The sequence below is a fragment of the Phyllostomus hastatus genome, unplaced genomic scaffold, assembly GCF_019186645.2.
Source record: "Phyllostomus hastatus isolate PE091 unplaced genomic scaffold, TTU_PhHast_1.1 phas_contig_159, whole genome shotgun sequence".
Lineage (NCBI taxonomy): Eukaryota > Metazoa > Chordata > Mammalia > Chiroptera > Phyllostomidae > Phyllostomus > Phyllostomus hastatus.
Genome location: NW_025333640.1, coordinates 28,560,646 through 28,585,930, shown reverse-complemented (window position 1 = coordinate 28,585,930; position 25,285 = coordinate 28,560,646). Strand labels below are relative to the sequence as shown.

Below are 25,285 nucleotides of genomic sequence, written 5' to 3'. Positions count from 1 at the left end.
CCCTTCACGGGCGAACCCCGACAGAGTCATGAGCTTGCTGGCCAATGAGTGGAACTGGAGAGTAGCAATCTGAGCGTTTTAAGCTTTTCCGTCAGGAAGGGGACAAGAGCCAGAACATTTCAAAGAATATAAATATCTACAGAGAAGCCAAAAAATGTCATCAAAGAAAATGTCTACTTCTGGAAGTATAATTGATAAGATCCATACATAAATTAGCAGAAGAGGCTAACTCGGATGGCCCTGCCTCGAAGAGAAAAAACAACATTACACGGGTTAACACGTTAACTTGAAAGTGCATGTGACTGGGGAAAGCAAACCCTATTGCCTCCCTAAAAACCCATCTTAATTGTTTAATTTGAAAAATGTCCCTAGAATTGGCAGATGCTTTGGTATGGCGCAGTTATTCTGATCGGATGCTTTAGAGATACACTAAAGCTTCATTCTACAGAATCCTTGAAACTTTCAGCATAACAGAGGGGTTACCTTTCCGAGCCCCAAACACAGCACATACTTTTCTCATTTAACACTCCGACAGAAAATCATTCTAAAACGTATTAAACTTTGTAAGACCTTCCTTAAAAGTGCATGGGGCATAATGTAATTTTCTGCGATGGCCATCATTGTAAATATTTATTATGTCGAGTTATAATAACCTCATGTCTGGGAGCTCCTCAGAAATGCAGACTCGCTACTGCCCTTAAAACCAGAGCATGTCAGAATTAAACAGGATGCAAGAGCTTGCCTGGTTCTCGGTTACAGACAGGGACACTAGTGTCAAGACAGGAATGATGTGACTGAACAACAGGGACCTAAACGGTGACCCCCTGGGTCTCCCACGTTCTCATCCAGAGTTCTTTCGATGACCTCAAATCGCATACCACAATCCAAGCTGGTCCTTTGTTCTCCTGCCTGTCTCTTCACAATTCTTCTCTCTCCTCCTGTGCTCACCGCCCTCGCCGTGCTGGTGATTCGGTCTCCCTGCCCCGTGGCTGTGCAGCCGGTGCCGAGCCCTGCGAGCCTGGCACTGTGGGTTGGGTAGGAGCCCGTGCTCACCAGAGCGTGGTGGCTGCAAGTCACGTTCTTGGGGGGGCGGGGAGCAGGTCAATGTAGGAGGGTGATCTCAAATTTAGAGAATAAACTAAAGTGGACCTCCATCAACGGGTCTGACCCCATGTTGGAGTCAAAGATACAGGCACAGCCAAAGAGGGGAGGGGATGCAGCACCCAAAAAGCCAAGCAGGAGGCACAGGAAGGAGTTAGCTGTGGGAGGTGGTGTATGTGAATCCCGATGACAAAGGGCCCTTGTTCCATCCCTACTCCAGGGTGGTTGTATTTTGCAAACATATAAAGTGGGAGGGAGGGAAGGTGCCGGCTCCTTGTTCTAGCCCCTCAACCAATTCTAATTTGACTGTGGCTTGGAAAAGAACTCATGCCCCTGATGGTTAGACGTGGGCGTCGTAGAGATCTGAGGGGTACCCTGGTGAGTTGAACTAGGGATGCCAGGCACCGCACTGAAGGCCTGGGGCCTGGCTGGTCTAGCAGCTTCACTGGTGCACTTCCTGCAAACTGCTTTTCCTGGCTTTGTCCCACAGCCTCTGAGGTTTCAGAACGATTAAAATTCCAGGTAGATGAGGTGTCGCTGATGCTGTGGTTTCCGTGTCTGTGAACAGGTAAGGCAATAGTCCAATGCAGCAGGCAAAGGGGAAAGGGGCCTTGTAAAAGCCCGCCAGCCATATACGAGCCTGTCCTAGCAGGATGCTGAATCCTCACTCTCTGAATTTTGCCTAAAATTAAGTGACTGGGGTTCCTAGGGGGTAAATGACTTGTCCAAGGTGACACAATGGCAGAGCCACTGCCTCTGATTGAAAGCACCCAGCAGGAGAGCCAGGACCCCGAGTGGTGGTCACGGGTCAGGCTGTGACTGTATCAGCGGGAAACCCTCCCCACGACGAGGCGCTTTCTTCCCCACTTTTTTCTGCTGCAGCAGAAGGGAGGTTTGCTTCGTCGCACAGTCCGGAAGACAAATTGGTATTCTCTGTAGAAACAGACAGGATGATTCATGCTATGTGGTCCATAATTAAGGTCTGTGAACTCGAAATGAGCAAACCAGAATGCTCGTAATCCTGGGTGAGGTGTGGCTCCAGAGGGCAGCCAGACCTCATTCTTTATTTTAATGCCTTGGAGGGAGGAGAGGCAAAATTCTCAGAGATAAGGGAACTTTCCCCAGGACAGCCCTTTTCAAGCTTTTTCTCCCCTATCTCTTGATCTCTCACTTCTATCATGAAAAATAAGTGCATGCAGCTCCATGAATTTTTGATCCCATGGCCGAGAAGCCAGGTTTTGCTCTCACCCCTTGTGCTTTGAAGTGTCCATTCAATCCGAACAATGAGGGGCCCACCGAGTGCTGGAGGACCGGGCACCAAACCCACCGATGCCAGCAATGCGGCTCTTGCTTTCACAGAAGCCCACGGTGGGGCTGGGGAGATGGAGATGCAAAGAAATTACCTGGCTCCATTACTAAGGCTAAAGCACATAAATTCCACTATCCCAGTCAGTTCACGTGTCAAGTAATAATAGCACTCATCTTGCCAACAGGGTCATAAGTATGAAAGAGTCGATGTGTGGAAACCAAGCAGCGTGCCTGGCACATTCGGTGCTTTGTCCCAAACAGTAAGTGACAACACAAACCAGCCACTGTCCCACCCGAAGAATGAGAAAGAGTAGGAACAGGGAGGAAGAGGCTCCTCTCCCCACAGTGGATGTGTGTTGCTTTCTGGTCGCTCAGCCAGCGTCTGTGGGTGAGCCCTCATCCCCCGCACTGCACCCAGAATGTCTGAGGACATGGACCCCACTTTTGATGGCCAGGCCTGGCAAGTAGACTTTTCTTTTCTTTTTTTTTTAAGATTTTATTTATTTATTTTTTAGAGAGGGAAGGGAGGGAGATAAAGAGAGAGAGAGAGAAACATCAATGTGCAGTTGCTGGGGGTCATGGCCTGCAACCCAGGCATGTGCCCTGACTGGGAATCGAACCTGAGACACTTTGGTTCACAGCCCATGCTCAATCCACTGAGCTACACCAGCCAGGTCGCAAGTAGACTTTTCAAAGCTTCAGCAGAGTCTGGGTTCCAGAGGAAGCCTAAGTACTAAAGTCCAGTGCCATACAAAGTGAAAGGAATTACTGGGGTTTTCCTTCCGTGTTTCCCTTTACTGCTGCTACACGGAAGGGAGAGGGAGGGAGGAGGGGAGGATGGAGAGACAAGGCAGGAAGCGGTGAAGTGGTGTAATTCCTTCCCCACTCCTCAGGCCTGTTGTAACTTGTCCCAGACACAAGGGTCTTGGGAGGGCATTTCTGTTTATTTGGTGATCTGGAAAGCGCTGAGCTCTGTTTCCACATTGAAATAGGTGGAAGTGCAGCATGGGAAGACTGGCATGCCGATCCTCAGACTAAACCAACTAATTCAACTCAGTTGAAGCAGAAGGTCAGAGTGGCCCGGAGGGCATCGGTCACATGCAGATGACCTTCCTGGGGCATGGGATAGTGATACAGGCCAATGTTATTTACTTTTGAGGAAAGGAATACCCTCGCTGATGCTGGGGTTTTACTTAAAGTCCCGTGCAGGTTCATGCGAATGCAGATGCAATAATAGACAGCTGAAGTCCCTGGCCTGTTGAAATCCCTGGCCTGGTTCTGAACCAGGAGCGGATGATAACCCACTGCGGGGTGCCTGTTTCAGAGGGGTGGTGACTGACTCAGCGTTGGCCAACCAGGTCATGGGGTTTCTACCATGAAGTCAAAGGGAAGTTGTGGCAAGTACTCTGAAATCGCTCTTACAGAATTTGGGTGAGGAACCTATTTGGGGGGGGAATGCTTGTGGCAAAAAGCACCAAGCATGTGCAATGCTATAAGCTCTTGAAGGCAGGCTGCCTGAGTGTGGGGCTGCGTGCGAATCACCCAGAAATCTGCCAAACTGCAGATCCTGATGAGTGGGTCTGGGGCAGAACCTGGGATTCTGCATTTCTAGCCAGCTCCTGGGGGCTATTTGTCTGAGGTCCACACTGCAAGCAGCAAGGCTGAATTCCCTCACAAAGTAATAAATAGAGGAACTGACATTTATAAAGTACATTAACATTGTATTAGTGATTTTTTTCTTTTGTGTTTCTCCTTGAAAACTGGAGTCTTTGGGGAGAAAAATGAAGATATTAACTGGAAACTTGCCCCGATCAGCACGGTGTCGGAGAAACGGGGTTCCCACAGCAGGCTGGTGATGAGACCGGCTTTTGAGACTCTGGTCGGCACCATGTGCTACCAAACACTAGGAGCCTTCTTGGAACATACGACACCATGGGCTAGAGAGGATTTAGAGAAGGGACTACGTTGACCCTTGGAGAAATAAACAGAATATAACAAATAAAACAACTGCTACCATTTGTTTAATGTTTCCCATCTGTCAGGCACTACTGTAAGCATCTTATCGCTTCGTTCTTCATATCTCAGTAATCTATGAGGTAGGAACAATTGTTATCTCTGCTTTAGAGACGAGGAAACTAAGACTCGGCGAGGGTGAGTTACTTGCCCAAGATCACACAGCTACTCATTAGCAGGACAGGTGTGGGGACACAGGACGTGTCCGGCTCTAGAGTCCACGCTCACGACCACTGTGTGGTCTCCAGTGTCTAGCTCCATTGCTCCACCAAAATAGTGGTTGCTATAGAGACCAGAAATCTCCATGATGCAAGGGACATTTCTGGTCCTCTGAGGAGCAATGGAGAGCACAGAGCTCTCCTTCCTTCCCTGAGCGTTATCTTTCCCCTGGTTTTCAGGGCATAGACTCTCCTTGTGTCTACTCCATTTTTCTAGAATTCCTCTCAGTTTTCTTTTCAGTCTCCCTCTTCCCCATCGGACCAAGGAACGTTGGGCTTCCTCGGGGCTGAGGGACAGTCTTCCCTGTCTTTCCAACAGACAGTATCAGCCACTTCTGTGGTTAGCACCTCTACCTGGATGACTCCAGGTCTCCTCCCTCTCCCCAAGTCTAGACCCAAATATCCAACGTGATGTCTCTATTTGCTTGTCTGAAAGTTAGACCTAAGTTCCGATGGTGGCCTCCACCTACCACCTCGTGGCAGAGGCTGCTGCCTGTGCCCCACCCGTCTCCCCGACTTCGAGCACCCAGCCCTGAGCGCCTTGCCTGAAGGCCTTCCGCACACGGCAAGCAGGAAATGCTGGGGATCGAAGCCCACTAGTGGGCTGATGACGAACAAGAGAGGAGCTGGGCAGAAGCATCTCAGCTCCTTTTCCTTCAGCAGGGGTAACTCTGAGGCCAATGCTCCATCCAGCTTCTAGAGCTCCCCAACAGGCAGAAGCCCTTAGATGCCACAGCAAATTCCTCAGAAATGCACCTCTCATGGCCTGCCTTCCCTCTGTCTCACTTCCTCATGTGCCCACCAGGGTTCCCCTGGATCGGCGCCCAAACAAACCACTTGTGCTTCCACCTGTCTCGCTGTCCGCTTCTGGAAAAGGCCAGACCAAGACGCACCCACCACCTGATTCCCTACGAGTCTCCCCATCCCACTGAAAGGATGCACCATCAGCCTAATTCCACCGGCTAGAAACCCATTCGCCCTTGACCTCTTCTGCCCATGTACCAATCTGGATCCACCACCATCAGTAAGACCTACAAACTCTCTCCATTTCGTAGCTTCAAAGTATCCATTCCTCCATCTCCTCCACCACCTTCTAGTCTGATTTCTATCATCTCTCCACCGAAGATTTTTTAAAAAAACAAAAAAACAAAAAACCTTTAACTGTTTTTTCTCCCCACTCTTGACTCCCTCAAATCAGTTTGCAGCCAGAATATTATGCAAACCTGCTCAGGTCCCACGTCCCAAGTACCCCGTTTAAACCCTTTGGTGGTTTTCCGAGGCTTTTAGGCAAATAAGCAAGCTGAACCAGAGGAAAAGACGTGTTGCAAGATTTGTTTTGCTTGCTTTTCCGCACAGTCTCATCTTGCACCAAACTGCTCCTCACACCCTGCGCTCCGTCCCGTCCAGACCTGAAGCCAGCGCTGCTGTACTTTCAACCTCACTAATGGATTTTAGTGAAGTGTGAAAACAATTTCGTTGGTCGAGATCAGCATTTTATTTTAATGAAATGGGAGAAGAGAAACACATCAGAGTGTTATTTGTCAGAACTTTTTTTTTCAATTATATGTGTGCTGCATCATGATGAGGACCCTATTTATAACCAAGCCTCGCCGTCCTGAGGAGTTTGCAAAACGACGCCTTAAACGTACCCTGTCCTCTCCTGCCTCTGAGCCTCAGCAGATGCTGTTCCCTCCACCTGGAAAGCCCCGCCCTTGCCTCTTTGCCTGGGAATCCCTAGTGCTCTTCTGAAAACAACTGCAGCTATGTTGGGGTCCTGGTGGGGGCACCGGGGTCAGAAAGACTGTCCCCACCCTGGCAGCACCACATGTAACTGAGGAGGACTCAACACCTCCAGCTGAGGAAGATGACAAATAAAAGCCACAAAGAATCCAAATATTAGGCTTCAGGGCAGGTACTGGCCATACCAAGCCCAAAGGTATCTGTCGGCAGAGCAGGTGGGAAGGGAGCCTACAGAAGGTCCCCGGGCCCTCAGAGTAGAGCAGGGCCTTTAGGCGACATTCTGGCACAGTGTGAAGGACAAGCTGGAGGCTGACACAATATGGCCACCATCTCGTAGTCAGAAAGGTAGTTCAGCAGTCCCAGTGAGCGCCGGTAAGCATATTTGTAAAGGTGGTGGTTGCCGGGGGCGGGGGAGGGGGAGGGTGTTGGACAGACGAGCCTGAAAGATAAGGGGGAGAATTCATGTGACTTGGTCACACTGCCGTCTATCCCTGTATTGATTAGATCCTCCCTAATTGGACACGAGCATTCTAAAGTTGATGCACACAGTCTCCGGAGCCGACTTTAATAGGGTGAGGACCCTGAGGCTGGCTGGGAAACAAAAAATGTTACAAGGCATTCCCACATTTCCGCCTACAGGCAGAAAATACGTCGCTTCACTTTCTTCCTCTTCAGTGAGAGCTCTTAGCTGTGGGTGACCTCTGGGGACACCCAGGCCGGATCGTGGGGATGGAACCAATTTAAACGTCTTCATTAGTAGGTAAAGAAACGGAGGGTCCTTGCCTCCTCGTCTTACAGGCTCAGCGCCACAGCTGTGACCTGGAGCCAGGACCTCGGGCAGCCACGGGAAGGCTCTGTCCACTCTACCACACATGGTCAAAGCCAAGTCCTGGACAACACCCAGGGGGGTCTCCTCTTTCCACACCAGCAAGACCAAGAAACTGGCCCCAGCATGCCCTGTCCCCCCTGCCACCGAGGAGGGGCAGCAGCACACACAGCACCCCTGCGTCACTGAGACGGGCCATTGCTGGGGTCCCTGACTCCGGACGGGAGTTCAAAATGGGTGTAAGCGGGGAAAGAGCTATTAGTGTTTCAATGAGGATGCGGATTAAGATGATGGTAGTTGAAATAGAAGAAAAAGACAGCCCTGGCTGGTGTGGCTCAGTGGATTGAGTGCTGGTTTACAAACCAAACGGTTGCCAGTTCGATTCCCAGTCAGGGCACATGCCTGGGTTGCAGGCCAGGTCCCCAGTAGGAGGCACACAAGGAGCAACCACACATGGATGTTTCTCTCCCTGTCTTTATCCCTCCCTTCCCCCCGTCTCTAAAACTAAATAAATAAAAATCTTTTTTTTTAAAAAAGGCAAATATTAGAGGCAATTTGGGAAAAGGGTGAGAACTGTTTGTCTGGCTGGGCATAAGGGATAAAGTGGGAAAAAGTACTAAGGAAGAAACTAAGACTTGGAGCCTGGGACGAAAGCCGGTACCATTGGCCCAAACGGGTCGCACAGGGAGGACAGGCGTCCTGAGTCGCAGGGAGAAAGACCAAGAGCTCAGCCAGCGGCAACTTAACTTAGAGAAGAGGCCAGAATATGCAGGTGGAGATTTCTTGCTCTGCGTGGTCTAGAGGAAATGTTTTCTACCACCTGAGACAGTTTTACTTCCACTGAGTAAGAAAGACAAATTTGGCCATTATGGTAAAAAGACAAGGGCCTGAGGAGGTGCATGCATCGTACAGGTGGCGGCTTTGATCATCTAAGCGGACACCTGGGCAACTTGATCTGTCGCTGTCCCCAAAGATTCAGGCCGGGGAAGAGAAGACAGAGAAGGGGCTCTGTCTTCTCTCTTCTGATGTCCTAAAACAGAAACGGCACAAAGCCGCTGCTCAGCACTGCCCTGCTGTGACCCTCGGGCCCAGCTGCCAGTCTCAGCGATCGGCCCAAGCGGGATGTTCACAGGGTCCGTCGCTCCGTGGAGGGAGCATTCAAAGCGGCTGCTGGGAGGGGTGTGGGGTGCAGGAGGGGCGCCCTCAGAAGTACTCGCTGTGCCCACAGAGCCAGTGGGGGCGGGGTGGGGGCAGGGAGGCTGTTGGCAGGAAACTGGGAGGAAGAAGCATGGAGAGGAGAAAAGAAAGAATGGATAAACATCAGAGCTGAATTTAGGCCCAGGCGTCATGATCAACCTTGACTGGTAAGAGGCGAAGAGGAGGAATGTGTCAAACTCCTTTAGTTCCCAGAAATGGAACTTCTGTGGAAGTCAGACTCGCCGCAGAGAATTACTTCACAGAACTGAGGAGATGCGCAGGCCTTGAAGTTCACCCAGTCCACCACCCCCACCTCCCACAGACGCACGGAAACCCCACGGCCTCCGCCCAGGAGGAAACTGAGCCAGGGAGGTCACGTGACCTGTTGGTGGTGACAGACAGAGGCTGCTGTCAGGGACACACAGGGTAGGGACACAGGGTTGTGCGCACACCTTCCGGGTGTCCTCCTTGCCACCCCACGCGGCATCACAAAGCCCGTTACAGATGTGGTCATGGCAAACCCAAAAATCCTGGGGAGTCCTTATGGGTGTCTGATAAACAGAAGAATAAACTGCAGAGGTAGTGAAAGGCGGTATCTGCGATGAAACGGAAGGTGGAATCGAGGAAACTTCTATTCCGTACTAAATACAAAACGGAATTGAGAGCCCAAAACCAGGCCGGCCGGCGGTGTCAGGGCGGCCCACGACTGTGAAGGCTACCATCAGTGCAGGCTGAGCTTGCTTCCCCTCCGAGACCTGGTCCTGCCCCCAGAGCCACAGGAGACTCCAGACAGGCAGTCCAGGGGCAGGGCACCGTGTTTCTAAGCTCTGTGCTTGGAGCTCAGCAGCCCGGGACTGAGTGCCGGACCCCAGCTCCCAGTTCCCCTGCCCCTGGGCTCGCCTTCCTGGGCAGGCTCTCGACACCCACCCCTGGCACCAGCCAAGACAACCGGACTTGCCATTTTCAACCCTAAAATGCAGATCCCAGTCTTTCCTTCTGAATTCTACACGCACCTGTCATCCCACACCTCTGGAAGAGCCCCACAGCCTCTAATTCTGGCCTCCTTCCTCTGTCCGAGCCCTCCTCACAACCTTGACCCCAGATTCCGAGTCCAGCCTGTGCATTCGGAGTGCCCGTGGCCTATTTTGTCTGTTGTGGCTGGAAGTCCAGCCAGACGCTGCTCTGCCCTCTGGGTTCCTGGCGTTCATTTGCCCTGCACCCCCTTCCTCACACCCTCTTGATCTGCCAAATGTCATCATCGCGGTCCAAATAGTACACTCACCACAACCTGGTTTTGGCAGCAGAAAATAGGAAAAGAAGAAAGATGAGAACTTAAAGGTGAGGAGGGAATGGGGTTTCTTTCAGAAACAGTTATTACTAATAGGCTTAAATAGGAGGTCTAAAAGGGAGAAAGTTCACCAACCCATAGAAATCACTCAAAGTCAGCTATGTTATGCGGCTGTCAACAGATTTACTCGGAAATCTCAGCGGATCACCACGAGAACGGCTTGTTTTCCAACCTGGTGTATAATCAGTGGGTGTTGGGGAGGGCGGGGTGGAGAATTTGCTCTATGTAGAAACTAGGCTAAAGAAGTCTCAACTTCTGGAAGCTGCTGGGACGGGAGCAAATCTCTTTGATTTCCAGGTGATGAGAGACTGGGAGACCAAGAGGGCAGTTTCCCAGCCTCAGCCAGGAATAACGCCAATCACTTCCTCTCCCTGCTCATTAGCTAGAGGTGGGTAGAGAGTCCCACCCATCTGCAAAGGTGTGAGAAGCCCAGCTTCTGCGTGATGCCCGAAGGAGAGAAGGACGGAGGCCAGGGATATGACGAACACTGGTGCACAGGCATCGGCTCCAGTCAACGCAGCTCTAGAATGTCTGCAGCTGGTGCATCCGCTCAAGGGGCAACGCACCCAGAGTTGTGACAGTGCTTCTTATTTTTAGTGGACGATGAGCAAAGTAGTTTGCAGTAAGTTTGATAGAAAGGCCATGGCAGTGCACGTGTGAAAAGCCGAGAGAAGCTGAGGTATCAGACCGTGGTTGTGCTGCTGCCATTTTATTTCTCTGTTCTGCTTTTGTTTGTTTCATTTTTGTGGCCGGAGAATTTGTTAATGTCATTTCAAATGTGTCTCTTGTATTTAATGAACCAAGATTTAAGATGGAGCGTTCACCTCTCATTTTTTGTGGGTAATCATATATAATCTTCCAAAAGCATAAAACAGCAAAGATGTCCTATTAAAAGCAACCTGCGAAGAGGATTTAAAATCATACGCATCAGTTTTATCAATACTGTGATTTAATTCTAGAGTGCCACCTGCACTTCTAGACATATTCCAACTTTCAGTCACAGCCCTTTACAGAAAAACCCATGATAACATAACACTTGTATTAATCATGGCACTAGCTTACCCAGACTTGACATTAAAACACTATAAATTCTCAGTGCATAAATTGAAGATTTTGGCAAGAGTATGCTACAAATAATGAGAAAAATAAGCTGTTGAGTTACCTTCTCCTGTTACTTGCTCTTCTTCCTATGTTATATGTTGAAAAGGTTTTGAGTTATGAAGTTGCATTTAGCTCACAGCCAGGGCTGTAGATGCTTCAACAGCCTGCCACAGGGTCGGGGCAGCTGTGGCTCTGTCCACCCGACCTGCCTGGAGCCCCCTGAGCAGCGGGCCAGGACCGGGCTCTTTAAGGCCTCATCACGTGTCCAGACATCCTATCAGAGAAGCAGCAGGAAGCACACAGAAACAAATAAATATTGCTCCTCTCCTTTCCCAAAACGGGGTTTACCGAGCAATGCTTCCTCTATTGCGTTCGCCACAGAAGTAAAGTGTTTCAACAGGATCTAATCCTCAGCCCCAGAGGCCTTTGGTTGGTGAGACATCTCTGGAAAGACTCATTGGCCATAGCCTTTTCTAAGCACACCCAGGTCCCCATGAGAATGACCAGTCTGACCTGGTCCCCTCTCCCCTTCTGTAGCTGTGAGGGTGCAGGGACAAAAGGCAACCAGCCCTGGCTGAGGAACTTAAGATACTTCTTAATCCTAAAAGCTCGAAAACACTAGTATTGATTGTTACAAAGTCAGTTTCACACAGGATGATAAAACCTGGACTGTCATTTTGGTGATAACTGAAGTGACCCTTTTAATACTTTCTGTTTCTCTGCAGAAAATAATTGCCAAACCAGCATTATAAATTCCCCCCAAAATATCTCATTGGACCACACTTTAATTTAACAGAATACCTATCTCCACAATGTTAGATCTTCACAATGTTAGAGCTAAACTCACTGATGACATAAGTCATAAATTGGTAGGAGATTAGGACTTATTTTTTATCAAATGTGCTGGAAAACCAAAAAGTAACAATTTAAAAATTTTCTATTCACTGATTTTCTAGATACATTCTCTGGCAGGGAAGAATAAAATATAGTACTGCTTAAAAAAAGAGACTTGAGAGGAAATGAAAATATACTTTTGAAGCAGAAATCAATTCACAAAATTATTTCACTTGAGTAGATGCCCATTTTATAAATTTTTTTAAAAATGGAAGGAGAAAGATTCTATGACTTGCTCAACTTTCTGAAGGTGATTTATAAATGGAGCAAGAAATGGAATGTTTTCTCTTAACTTTAATTCAAACATCTGATCTGAGAATTTTTGGTTCTTTGAAAGATCTGTAATGACTGCAATGTCTATTTATAGGTATATTGTAATAAAGATTCTAACTGGAGTTTAAATAACATCTTTTTTTTTTTCAAAAAGCTTCTACGCACATTTCAAGTCCCCCAACATCATATCTACATCTCTCTCCCTCTTTCTCTCCCTCCCTCCTTCCCTCCCTCCCTCCCCTTTTTCCTTTAGATCCTCACAGGGGGAGTGGGGAAACGAAAGTGAGATTCTATCAGACAGTGCTGACCTAGAAAGAGGGAAAAAATGACCTTTGACATAGAGAAAACTGAGACAGATCATTAAAGAAGAGAGTAGGGAGAATCTCCTGCATGATTTTACTTTAGATGGCTGGGGGGAAAAAGTTTCCAAGTTTTGTGTTGCTTGAACAAGGACAGGGATTTTCTTATGAGGCTCCGAAAGGTTTTATAGTTGAAAAGTAATGTGAAAAACAATCACTTCTGCCGCAGAGTGATTGTTATAGGGCTCAGCACCTTCAATAAAAAGATGCCACTGTTCAATTTCCAGTCACATCAAATTCTCATTACCAGCAGCTAAACCCCATCTCTCCCTGCACCACACTATCAGAAGTAGCAGCTGTATGCATTGAGTTTTGTAACACACACTTACATCCCATGTATCCCAGGTCACAAAGCAAATGCGAGGACTTTTTCCCCGGGTGAATGACCAGCTTGGGTGCCACACTTCAATGAGACCAGGGACAGAGAAGCACTGGTCACCAAGGCACCTTGAAAGTGAGAAGGAAATTCTGATGCTTCTGTGAACCACACTGCCAGTTCCCAACTGTTTGCATAAATCCACCTTTGTGTTAAAGAAAAATATTAGAGGTTGCCAAGAGTTTAATTCAGAATCCATGAGGAGGAAAATTAGAAAGGCAATAAGCCTCCCTCTCGCCGCCCCCCAAAAGAGTGCAGCGGTAGAAATGTCAAGAGCCTGCTTAGTAATTCCCAGGCCATCCTCTCTCCTCGTGTTATTTGCAAATATTAGATATTGCTAGAGTTCCTTCTAAGGTCTGGTGAGGAAATGAAATCCAATGCCAATGAGGTTCAAGTTCCCAGACTAACCGTGGCAATGAGAATAAGGAGGGGAGGACCGTAGTAACGAACGCTGGGGTACGGAGCAGGGGCACAGAGTCAAAGCAGAACTCACCTCACCAGTAAAGAGGGCAGCGGACTTGACCTTAGACAGCTTTGCCCTTTAAAAAAAGCTCTTTCTGAGCAGTGAAGAGCCCCACAAGTAGGCAGAAAGATGGATATCGCTTTCAAAACAGAAAATAGGTCAACTGATATGACAGAATGAAAGCTGGAGGCTGTCCATTTTTTTTTTTGTACAGCAGTGAAGTTGAAAATGAAAGGTAAAAATCGAGGATATGCGAGTGGTAGGTCTTCCTACTGGCGACAGTGTCCACTGTCCTGCTCAGGGTCTGCAGTTTGCTGTGTATGGGAATGTCGGCTTCAGTTTAAGACTTGCCCAGGTCCAAGTAATTACCTAAATGCTGCACGCTTGTGTGTACTGCGCGTGGACAGGTACAAAGGGCACTTCAGGATAGGCCAATTGAAGAGGCGTTAGGTGACAGAGGTGGAAAAGAAACAGTAACATTTGGCAATGGAATGGTTTGAAGATGAGATGAAATAATGACATTCATAAGGCAAGAGCGGTGATCGTGGTAACAAATCAGAATCCAGTTTATAGTTATACCATACATGACAATTATAAATTCACATACATTAGACCCAAAAATGTACATTAGAGTACAAAAAAAGGCCATAACACTTTGTAGCGCCTCCAGTAAAAAAAAAACGTGGAGTCTCTGCTCATCCTCGAATGGGGGTTAGTGTAGCAACTGGCTTTGGCTAATGGAAAGTGGCAGAAACGACACTGTGCCGTTTCTGAGAATAAGCCTCAAAGCTTTTTCTCTTCCCCCCCCACCTCCTTCTCCCTCTCTTTCTCTCTCTATCAGACGCTGCCACCCCCATCTGAACAAGCCCCAGGCCCTGTGGGTCTAGCCCTCTGCGTGACAAGGGAGTCACCGCACAGTGGCCACCCTTGCTCCAGCCAACATCAGCCAGTCCCGGGAGCAGAGCCACCAAGCCAACCGGCAGCTACAGCCTGTGAGCGACCCCAGCTGTAGCACAGAAGAACTCCCTGGCTGACCCCAGACCAAACTGCCAGCCCACCAAATCATGAGCTAAATAAGAGGCAGTTCCAAAATTTTGTGGTGAAATTTTTACACCACAAAAGAAAATAGATAGAATCTAAACACGTATATATTCTACAAGGCTTCATATGTCTATTATTAGCTCAATTTGCCAAACCTTTATGGACTTTTAACTGTGCGCCAGACATGCTGACCAAGCTCGGTAATAGCACCCTGGGGACACCCACCCATGTGCACAGTGAGTCCTGGGGATGCCAGCCAGGTGTGCAGATAAGGATACCTGATGAGGGCTTAAGTGGGCCAGGTGAAGTAAGGGGCAGAGGTATCTCAGAGGAAATGGAAAAGGTAAGTGGAAGCTAAACAGCCAGGTATAAGCAGAAAGGAACAGGAATTTATATTAGTGGAATCTGAAGTTTTAGTCCGGAAAGGGCAAGCAATGAAACAGGGGGAGTTCGGAAGACCCAGACCAAGAAAGGCTTCGGACGCTCTCACGCACCCATGGGAACAAAGCACGTGTATCGCCAGAGGCCCGGCCCAGTGGTTCTCAAACATTAGGGCCCCCGAAAACAGCCTGGTGGGGGTAAGAACAGAAATCTCTAGGGCTCTGTCCACACACTCTGACCCAGTACCTGTGTGACGGAGGCCAGAGTGTGGGCTTCACATTTGTTAATTTTGCCTTTTCACTGTGTAACCTGGGAGTGTCTGACGCAGGTTGTTCCTGGACCACACGCTGAAAGGCATCCCCAGGCAATGCGAGGTCTCCTGCAGAGATTTCAAAGAGAGGGCGACTGGGGACCATCTGTGTTGTTTTCAGGTTGGCATTTAAGGCTGGTTTTTCTGAGTGCAGTCTGGCTGGTAACATGAAAGCACCGAGTGAACGAGGCAAAAACGAGGGAACCTTAACTAGGACCAGGGTAGGAAGAACGGGGACCCATGTGACATAGTTAGGGGGTTAAACTGCCAGGGATTTTGATGACTGGAGGGGTAGAGGGGGCGGGGAGAGGACGTGTCAAGAACAGCACCCGGATGAGGTTTGATTTTAGATATCTTACAAATGCGCAGGAGGCGCTGCTTTGGAAGTTAGAGGCACAGATTCGGAAGTCATCGGCACGCGGGTGTAAACCCAACCGTGGGAGTTGGGAAGAGGTTCCGGGAGAGGGAAGACACTGAGAAGGGGCAGGCCGCGGACAGAACCCAGCGGCACGTCAACACTTGAAGGATGCAGAGCAGCTCAGGAGGCTGAGAAGAACTGCCACGGAGTTCAGCGAATAACACAGTGATGGTGGCCTTGAAGTCCCAGTTGCTGAGAACCAGCACTGACTGCCCCCAGCTGACCATGATGGACGGTCACCCCACATAGCAGTGAAAACCTGTCATCCCAAGTCTCCTGTGACCATTGCCAGGTTCGTGTCACTAGAGTTCTGGGTGTAGGAAACTGAATAGAAGGTCTAGCCATTCTATACAGAATGGCACTGACTAGCTAACTTGAGGCAAAAACATGAAAACAAAATCTATACAACCTTTTAAGAAATAACAAGGTATGCAGAAAATTATAAGCAAAAATGTAAAAAAATATATGTACTTAAGCACTTGGGTGAACAACCTTGCAAAATCTATCCATCCATATACAATTTTAAGTAAATAGGACCTTTCATTTTGTACATATGTCCATTTATATTACAGTTCATGTACTAAAATTTGTCTTTTTCACTAAACAATATTGTCACCTGCAGGTGAATAATCTATACCGAGGCTGGGAAACTTTTTCCGTAAAGGGCCAGATAGTAAGTATTTCAGGCTCCGGGAGCCACGTGGTCCTCCCTCGGCCCGGTCTGGGCACTGTCAGACGCGAGCATCCTCAGACAGGGCCTCGTGCAGATGCAGGGGCGACCGGCCCAGAGGCCGCAGTCTGCCAAAGGCTGGTCTGGACCGTAATTTTTAATGACTTCACGCTGCTCATGGCTGCACCGTAAACGATTTAACCAGCCTCACTTCGAGAAATGTGTCCCAAGGAGAGTTTCAGATGTTTGGAAATGTAGGTGCAAATATGCCGACTGCTGAGTTACATACAGGTCACGCTGGAAGCACAGAGACGACGCCAAGGTCCATCAGAAAAAGATTGATTGCGTCGTTTAGGTGTACACAATAATTCATTTCGAAATTCCTAAGTGGTAAAGTTAGAACACCAAGCACATTTTCATCTCCTTTCTGAATTATCTGGCCCCTAACTCAGATCGGTTTCTTCAGTTGCAGAGACCTGAAATTTTTTTCCAGGATCAGTTACAATGTGGTTGGTCATGTTATTTTGACTTGACCATGACAGGAAGATAAATATGTATAAAATTATAATATGTAATATAGCATACACAATATGTAACATTATAATGTAACGTAATATAATATAGATAATATAATACAGATCTACAGAACTCACTCAAATTCTCCAACCGTCCCACCATTCTCCGTTCCCTCGGGCAGGATCCAATTCAAAATCACACTTTGCATTCAGTTCTTCCGTGTCCCTGGTCTCCTTTAATAGACGCAGGTTCTCAGTCTTTGTTTTCCCTGATCTTGACAACTTTCCAGACTACTCGTGAGGCACCGTGATACCCCAGGACCACCGGACCTAATGCCCAAACCCTGGTATTCTAAATACCACACTCTGGTAAAAGAAAACTGTGAGTTCTTGGAGGAACCACTGGGGCAGGGACAGCACAAGCACAGCCCGAAACCTAGTGGCGCCAGAAAATACAAAAGTGCTTAAGGGGGGTGTGTGGGGGCGGGGCCCATGCTAAAAAGATGCAAAGCCAACTTGCAGGCGAGTCACACAGGCCAAATCTGAGAAAAATGGACAACGAAATAATGTTTGTGATAGATTAGAACCCAGGAAATAAAATAAGAATTCATTTGTTCATATTAATATAAAAAATTAATGAACAAATGAATGGACGAATGAATAAATAGAGTAAACTTTCCCTTACTATAAATTTCCAACTAGTATCTGTAGATTAAGGAAGGATTGAAATTCAAAAATCGCCATTTAGCAAACACCACAGTATTAAATGTTTCCAGTAAGAATTGTCAATGGATGCCAAAATCAGTGGTGAAGGTGTGATAAATAACAAGATACTTAAATACTCTCAAATTATTTCCCCACAAGATCTTTGTTCTGCACATAGAAATACAGTAAACCTCTCAATGGAGAAACCCAGCACACACCATCTTCGCCAAGTGATCAGTGTTACCTTTTCACTCATGGAACAAAATCGACATCATAGGCCTTCTAATGTGATGGATTGAGAAGGTCAGAACCTCACTTTCCGGTATCTTTCCCAAAATGCAAAACCTGAAGTTAAAAATGAGGAAATACCAGAGAAAATGTACTGATGGTCACAGCCCAGCCGACCTAGTATTAGACCCACCAGGGCACACCACGTGTGAGATGCACTTTCAGCCTGGCCTCTATTCAGTCCACGGAGAAGGCTATTTAAAGACTTTTAAGAAGAAAAATTACAGGAGCTGAGCCTGAAGAAGATTAAACTGGCAGCGAGGACCGGATACAAAATGAGGGGCTAAAAATGAAAGCTACAGAAGGCATCCGTGCCTGTGAAGGAGCTGTTGCATTATTGCAGGCACGTTGTCATAATAATCTCAACCGGGGTAATGGCTGTCGACATGGAGACAAGGAGAGCAGGTGGAGAAATAATACGAAGAAGAATGGAAATGATTTTCCGCTCGCTGGAGGGGAAGGGGCTGGAGGGGTGTGAGGAAAGGACGTGCCTGTCTGTGAGACTGAGCGGGCGGCAGGAGGAGTCAGTCGGCGGTCCGGGGCAGAGACAGAACTCGTAGGAAGGACTGCCTGTCCCACGAAGAAACTGAGTTTGAAGAGAACGTGCCACTTGGGCAGCGTTGCAACGCCAGTAAGGGGCAGAACCGGGACTGAAACCCAAACCTAAGTTCGGAAGTTTCTACAGCCGAGGTGAACCTCTGTGTCTGTTGAGACTTTCCGAGGGACTAAAAAGAAGGCAAATTTCTCTAACAGTCAGTTTCATAGTGTGCAGTCAGACTTACGTGCAAAATTACGAGCAACTCATAAAAATGTAAAAGAATAAGTTCCCTTTTTATTTCTGGGTTGCATTGGCCTTTACAAAGAAGTAAGGACCATGTCCCCACCCCTAGGGCTTTCCACAGTCACCCGACTGACTGTCAGAGCCCAGAGGACCTCAGCGGTCACCCACTGCAATGCCGTCATTTTACAGATCCGGTATCTGATCCTGCACATTCAAACATTTATATGTAAGTTTGATAGAAAGGATATGGTGTGAGTCATTTGATTCATACCAGGTCTCTCAGCCTATTTGAAGAGCAGGCAGAAGTAGAGTTTTAGGTTTTACTTCCCTACATAAGTTGGCAAAAGTGTTGCATCCTGAACAACTACGTTGGAGAAGAGCGTCCCCCTGGGACCACATTCGAATCCGTAAACCACAGCAAAACCAAGGTCAGCTCTGAGACTGAGCGGAAGACCCATCATGGCTCAACCCACCACGCACAAGTCAGCCTCGACAGGCAATGCGGGCCGGGCAGAAGACGCTGCTCACCGGCTGTAACTACAACTAGGCATCTCCCAGCGGGTCACTCCTGGTGCCGAGAGGTGTGGGGGGGCCTGGAATGCCCCCCTCCAGCCTCTCCCTAAAGGGAGAAGACAAGGCTGGGGGAGGCAGGGTGCTCACTTTCCCCACGGAAAATATACAACGAACGAGAAAGATCTCTTCATTTTAGTAACACGTTAAAAGGCTGAGTGAATATAGGCTGAAATAAGTAATTTCATTCTCACTAAATATTTTTCCTTATTTCCGATACCTGTAACGGTGAAATACATGCAATCCCATTGGGAAAAACAGACATAAAAAGACTCATCCCTTATAGAAACACGGCGCTTATCTTCAATTACCACAGCCAAGCAATCACAGTTCTGAACTCTTCTTGGACCACAGCTCATTACATACTCTAAGGGAGGTTTTTCATTATGACCATTTATTTCTTTACGCTCCTGAGAAGGGAGAAAAAAACATTTCTAATTCAGATACTCTACCTTCTCGCAATTAAAACACAAATTTACTCAAGACACTGCTTCCCTAAAACAACCGTGTTTCCAAAAAAGATACTCCAGGAAATTGGTTAGTAGCCATTGAAAGCTTAAAGAGAGACAAAGCTTCCATTAAAGGAGTCCAGTTCCAGCTAGTGGGGGAGAGCCTGCGAGCTCAGGCTAAAGGCTTTTTCCTCTGCATCCACTGCCTCTGATTTCAGTTTAGTCTTGATTATCCTTTTCCCCCTCCCCTTTTTCTTTTTCTCTTTGCTGTTGGATAGAATCATAAAGCATGGGGAGAAAGAGCAGTCTGATCTTACCAAAGAAGTTGTTTTTCTCAAGTTCTTTCTTTCATTTTCCGGTTGGTTCCCAGTCCAACCTTACCTGGTGAGACTGCACCTTCTCCCTGCCGGTGACCCGCCTGGGTCCGAAGTCCGCCACACCTCCACCTGAGTGCTAGACTCCCCCGGAAATCGGCTGACTCATGGGGCCTCGCCCCGTTTTCCTCTCATATGAAAACGGGGTTTAGAAACGCTGAAGCGATAACCAGATGAGGAAACCAAGGAAAGACTGAGACCCCGGACTCCACTGCCACCATCAGTCGTCACCTCCTTTCTCCGTCTCCTCAGTGTCATGTGAAGTTTCAAGTGTCCCAAAGAAGTTAATGAGAACTAGCCACTTACTGTATTTTTCCAGAAATACTCAAATGTGACAACTCTCAAAAAACAATGGTCTCTTTCCCATCATTGATACATTTAGAGCAGGAGGAATGCTCATAATCTTGCTAGATAATAACCGATATAAGTAATAGTTATAAAGATGATATTACTTGATGGGATGGACTTTAATACACAACTCAGAACTACTTAGGATTGAGGCAGAGCTGCTTCTCAGATAGAAAAAAATATCAAATAGTTATTTTTGAGCTTCTCAGTAGTTGAAAATCCAGTGACTCCGGGAAACATTTTACAAGCATAAAGAGTAATTTACTATGGTAATTGCAAAAGGATTATTAATACTTATAGGCCAGTGGTCTTGACCTTTTCAAATGTCACTGTTCTGCTGAAACTAGAACTTAAAAATTTATTTAAAAATAAAGTGTTGTGATATTTACCTTAGCTTTTTTAAGTGAATGAGATAGCAAATTCATAAATTATTTAAATATATCACCTACGTATTTAGTCTGTATATGGGCACGAAAAAGAAAGCATTTTTTTCATTGCAAGGGACAGTACACACACACACAAATTCTGTCCCTGCGTCTCGTAAATTCTAGATGGCAACTGGATGGCAAAAAGGAAAGGGAAGACTACAGAATTTTCCATTATTTATCTCAATTTTGACCTTACATTTGGAAAAGGTGAAGGATCATTCTGACCAGTGTTTCTTCAATTCTACAGCCTTCTGGAAGAGAGAATATCAATTTCATAGCGATGCCATAACCGTTTATTCCCAGCACAGCAGGGATGCTCGCCTGATGGAAACGTAATTGGAAAAAAGTCTTTCTTATGTGGCATCATGAACCATCTGCCATATCCAGGTTTTACAATAAATATGTAGCAAACTCAAAAAGAAAAAAGTAGAAATAAAAGTTGCTGGGACAAAATTAGCTCCTAAGAGCTACAGAAAGATGACATTATTAGGGAAAGACACACAAAAATTAACAGCCTATTAACATGTAAAATACCACTGCACAGAAGCATGAATTTTGATTGCTTTACCACAGTTCCTCTGTACTGGGAATCCAACCCACCAAGAAGTGATTTGCTTCCACTTATTTATTAACAACCCTATAGTGCTACCTGCCAAATCTGTTCTAAGTGCTTTATAAATATTAAATCCCTCCATTTGCATAACAGCCAACTTTGCAGGTGAGCACTGTCCCCACGCCTATTTTACAGTTGGAGAAACTGAGCCAAAGAGCCAGGATGGCAATTTCAGCAGCCAGTTACCAGAGTTCTACCCGCAGGGGACGTGGTGCTGGTGACTGTTTCCTTGCTCTGCTCTGGGATCACCAAAGTTTCTCTAAAATGTAGCCAACTCACAAAAAAGAGGATCATATTCTAAGATTAACTTCAAAGTTAGCACTACTGTTCAGATTCCCATTCTGGCATTCTGTAGTTCGTGGAATGCATGCTTCCTTTCCCAAAAAGCTTTCCTATCAAACACAGGTCCACACAAAGGATGAAAGTTGCTCTCATTTCACCAGTGATAAATAAATACAGTGATTCAACCAACTAAAATATATATACGTATATATTTTATTTATATATACTTAACAAATGCCACCTCTCGTACATAAATTTTGTACACACAGGAAAATGCAAAAGTAGGAAAATAAAACTGAATGTTATTTTTTTCCTCCCCTCCAAAAAAATGATGTGTTATTTTGCATGAGAACCTAGGTATAAGAATTAATAACACCCTCCCATCCACCCCAAAAAGTAGAAGAAAGTAGGGCATAAATAAAACTCAGAAAAAAAAATGAGTTTGCATCTCCCAGAGGGAACCGCAGTATGTACCAAAGAAGTCACGTTGTTTTTCAGTGTCTGTGAAAGAACAGAAAGAAACCAACTAGCTTCCTTATGTATTTCTTTCACACCAAATAATGAGCCAATTTTCAATGACATTAATGTGTTCCCTTGGTAAACAACCAGGTCCCAGGAGCCCGGCACTTCTCGCTCTTTTTTTTTTTTTAAATCCCTGACTACTCATTTAAAAACTAACTTAGACCTCTCATTACACTTACTTCTTTATCCACTGAAAACTTTCAATGAATTATGAAAATTAAGTAATATTTCACTGCAAATATGTTTCATTACTTTATTTATTAAAGGGTCATAATGGGGGAGGTAAAATACAAGCTGAAAGTTTGGTGAAAAAAATAGTAATTTTGAACTAGTTGGACTGGGGAAAAGACTCAATAATACCCTACAATTGACTATAAGCTCCATGAAGACAGAATCTGCATCGATTCCTTCCTTGGCAGGAAACCTAACACCCAGAAGATGATCTAGGATTAAGCCATTTTAAACCCTACTTACAAGGAGAAGAAGAGGCATATTTTTAAACAGTATGCCATTCTAACATTCCTGCATATAAATAAATGCTTTTGCAGACCTCAGACGAAGTTAATCGCAGATTACACTACCTGCTGCCTACACACAGCACACACACCTACCTGTTCATGAATGAAGCTTCCTTCTTTCATTTCAGGCCTCACTCCTCCTTCCAACATCTCATTGCACACACCCCCACCCCGAAGAAAGACATACCCTCTTCCAACCTACAGCAATGCCGAGTTCCTCATCAGCTCTTTCCTGTGACTCTAAAGTTGCACTCGATGGTTACCTTCCTGTTTTCTCCCTGGCTCCCGTTAAAATCGATTCTGTAGCCCAGCCCCACCTACCCCAAGATTCCTGGATCCTCACTCAGTCCTCTGCTGATGCCAAGAAATGGAAGAGTGCAAAAATGGGCGGCCGGTGGGAAGGTGAAGATGAGGGGGCCAGGGCACCCCCAGCTGAAAAACTACTGTGCATCCAGAAAAGCTTCACATCCACCCAGCGCCTGCTGATCTGTTGACCCCACACCTGGACTTCTAGCCCCACCAGCCGGGGTAACCTGCATCAGGTTTGCTTTGGTTACGTAAAAGAAGGCAGCTAACCAATATTCACGTATGCTGATTAGCATTGATGTTTAAAGTCGTCCAAATAATTAAATATAATCATAAAGTGTCTAAGAATCTTCCTTGTGAGTCTTATTTAGTAACAACACTCCATTCTTGTCACATGTGTTCAGCCTTTGTAAATTCCTACATAAGTAGCATGATTATTTCCTCATGATTAAAAATCAAAGAAGTATTATTTCACACCCGTCTGGAGATTGAAAGCATGAACCCGTGGAAAAGTAAGTTTTATTAACAGCCACGGAATTAAATAAAATCACACTTTGATGGTTTTAGTAATGGGTAGGACAAAGAGGTAATTCAAATCAAGTTACTCCCAAAGTTAAGAAAACATCAGTTAGCGAAAGAAAACATAGATCTCTATTTTAGCCGAGCAATATTTTTAAAGGCTATGTTGATGAAGAGTGTTTAATTGTGCCTGGTACGTAGAGAGTGTGCAGTGAATATTAACTAACTGAATAAATGTGTACTACAGCCATACTACCCTGAGTGTACCCAATGTCATCTGATAAACGTGTGAAGGAATTGCTTTTCCGGTTTATACCAGGCTGTTAAAATAAATTTGAGAATATTTAGCTGTTTTCTACATTCTTCAGTTCTTTATCACTCCTTCACATTCGGTCAACACTGAAGATTTTGTCTCCTTGGATTGTCAGTGGTAGGTCCCATTAATTTTACCTTCTTTCCAAAGCCCATTCTGTCTTTGAAGATTGCCTGTCATACTGCCCCATTGTTGGATTCAATCAGATCTAAAAAGCACCACATCTCCGGCACGTACAGTGATGGAATCCTGCGCAGCCGCTGGAGTGGTGCGGAAAGGGTGCCGCCTCGTCTCTAGAGTGCTTCCAGGCACCGGCACACGCATGCCCCAGGAAGGCCTGAGAGCAGGATGTGCGTCATGGACCAGCCCCGAGCTATCTGCACCCTTTCAGGTTCCTCCAGCGGGAAGTGAGAAGCTACCCTGATGCCGGGGTAGCGATGGGGTGCTGGGTCGCTCAGCCATACTGAGTTGGTGGGAAGTCGGAAAGGCATCAAAGTACCACATTGTCTCTCACAACTCCAACACTATGTTCCAGCGAAAGCACAGGTCAGTGAGACCTGTGATTATTATTCACACATTAGGACTGTCTCTGCCCCTCCGCTTGCAGGATTGCACTGCCTACAGAGGAAAAGCTAGTACACAGTGAATTGAGACTTCTGAAAGTGTGAAATTTTTCATCTGCGTGAGAGTGTTCCAACTCCTCCTTTTATTACCCCTCCGCCCTAAGACTGGATTCTTACACTGCCTGCACTGCACCTCTCTTTTCTCTCTTGCGAAGTGTGAGAAAACAATGCTGACCCCCATGTCTGTGAGTCCCGTGGCGGCACATGGTGAACACTCAATGGCTGGCTGGCAGCCATTAAACGGGCACTCAATAAATGCAAATGTATATGTACGTGTGTGTGTGTGTGTGTATATATGTCTGCACACATATACACACACATTTACACATTATATAGCTATATATTATATAATTGCTTATTATATATTATATAACAAGCACTACTATAATATATAATTATATATTATATAATACCCTACATAATGTACTACATAATATGATCTTTACTAATATTATATTACATAGTATGTGTTGTATATTTTATATATTATATAATATGTAGTACATAGTATATAATGATATTATATATTTATATTATATATTTGTCCATCATACGTAGTATGCATGCTTATATGGACAGTTGACTCTTGAATAATGTTGGGGTTGGGGCACTGACACCCCATACAGTCGAAAATCCATGTATAACTTCTGACTCCCCCAAAATTTACCGACTGTTAGCCTACTGTTGACCGGAATCCTTACTGACAATACAAACAGTCGATGAATATGTATTCTGTATGTTATATGTATTATACACTGTCTTCTGACAATAATTAAGCTAGAGAAAAGGAAATGTCATTAAGGAAATCATAAGAGAAAATACATTCACAGTATTTATTGAAAAAATCCACATTTAAGTGGGCCTGCACAGTTCCAATCCGTGCCTTGCACAGGTTGCACATATTTTAAAGAATTACAGGGGCAGGGAGGCCAGGCTGGTTTCACTGGGTTGCAGCCCCCACAACTGTCTGCACCTGCCGCGACCCCCACCCAGAGATCCTGCAGGAAGACGGGAAATGGAAATGCCCACCCCAGCACCAAGCTCCTTATCACGGAAATGATGTCCAAAATGGAATTCCTATTACTGCTCCCTGT

At 46.2% G+C, this 25,285-nt stretch overlaps 1 protein-coding gene across 6 annotated transcripts in view; it reads right to left on the bottom strand.

The window, feature by feature from the left end:
• INPP4B (inositol polyphosphate-4-phosphatase type II B) overlaps positions 1-25,285 on the bottom strand; it is a 520,158-nt gene that overhangs the window by 338,343 nt on the left and 156,530 nt on the right. For 4 of the 6 annotated variants that reach the window (XM_045830758.1, XM_045830757.1, XM_045830760.1 and 1 more), the window contains exon 1: positions 19,663-19,765. The exons of 1 other annotated variant lie outside the window; for it this stretch is intronic. The gene's annotated coding sequence lies outside the window, so the exon portion shown is untranslated. Of the gene's footprint in view, positions 1-19,662; positions 19,766-25,285 lie in introns of those variants that run through there. One more of the 6 variants, XM_045830761.1, reaches the window with a different exon arrangement.